This window comes from Galeopterus variegatus, unplaced genomic scaffold (genome assembly GCF_000696425.1).
Source record: "Galeopterus variegatus unplaced genomic scaffold, G_variegatus-3.0.2 Scaffold110, whole genome shotgun sequence".
Classification (NCBI taxonomy): Eukaryota; Metazoa; Chordata; class Mammalia; order Dermoptera; family Cynocephalidae; genus Galeopterus; species Galeopterus variegatus.
In genome coordinates this window covers 266578-267989 of record NW_007726221.1, presented here as the reverse complement: position 1 = coordinate 267989, position 1412 = coordinate 266578, and positions in this window count along the sequence as shown.

Here is a 1412-nt window from a genome sequence, read left to right as displayed (position 1 = left end):
AGAGGTGGTGAGTGGAGGGCGGGAGGGGGCGTCCGCGCGCGGCCGGGAGTCTCTGGCACTCTGGCAGATGAGTGGGGTGAAGGGGTTGGGGTGTAGGGGGCGCCAGAGAGGTTCTGGGTGGATGTGAGGCGTGTCAGGGGGGCCTGAGAAAATGAGTGGGGTGAGGGGCCTGGGCTGTGAGGGGCATGGGGAGGAGTCTGGGGTAGGTGGGTGGGACGAGGGCGGAGGGGAATGTAAGCAGGGGCCCGCGTGGGTACTGTAGGATTTGGAGGGAGGTGCAGTGTGAGGACCCGGGGGCCGCGGAGGGATTGCAGGAGGCAGGAGTGAGAAGAGGGCCGGAGAAGCGATGTATTCCGGGAAGAGGCAGAAGGAGTCGGGGGTAGACGTGTGGGATAGGGGAGGGTGGGAGCGGTGAGGCTGTCTCGGGGAAGGTGCTGGGCAAGGGACGTCCCGGCTGCGAACCGAGGAGTCAGGTGCGTGGGCGTGGTGTGTGGAGCTGGGGGCTAAAAAGTGGTCCTTAAACCGAGGGGTCCGGGCAGAGTGCTGGTGTGAGGCACAGCCCAGGAGCGTGGAGAAGGTTTGGAGGGACCCAGGGGCGTGCTGGACAGCGGATGGGTCCCGGGATGAGGGGCCCATTTGTGAGCGAGGGTGAGGAGTGGTCCGCGCAGAAAGGGAGTCTGCGGCCTGGGCCGGGGGCTCTGGGCGTGCGAATGTGCGGGATCTGCATCAGCATTCAGCCCGAGCACCCGCGTACGGGGCGGCGGGTCCCTGAGAACCCACCTTCTGGCATGTGGGGTGTCGACGACGAGGGGAGCCTGGGCAATGGGCATTTCCGGGTGCTCTGCAACAAGGGGGCCGGGGGAGCTCAGGAAGGGCTGAGGAGCGGAAGGGGCCTGTGGCGGGCCGAGGTGGACACGGACTGTGCTTGTTCCGGGCAGTCGGCCACTGTTAGGCCTGGAGCGACGGCCAGAGCCTGGACGTGACAGGAAGGTGCCCACTCAGCCTCGGAGGGCGGGACCCTTTTGGCGCCCGCGCCCTCTCGTCCCACCTAGCAGGCCACACTCGGAGCCTGGCAAACTAGGGGGCGGGGCAGTGCAGCAGGGGGGCGGGTCCGAGGGCAGGGCAGGGCACGAGAGCACTCGCTCCGCCAATCAGGAGGGTTTGGGAGGGCCTGCCGAGCGTGACGTAGTGGGCAGGGCTGAGAGGGCGCTCTGCCTCCTCCTGCCGGGTTGCGCGCGCACTTCAGGCCTTGAGGGCGCGTCCAGCCTCACCGGGGCTTCCAGGAGGCGTGACCAGTAGGACCTTTCTTACTTCTCCGATACCCGAGCTTGGAGTTGGATGCAGTCGGGTCGCGTGCCCACCGGGGGAACCAGGGAGCCTTTACAAAGTTTTAAAGGACTCTTTCGGAAAGC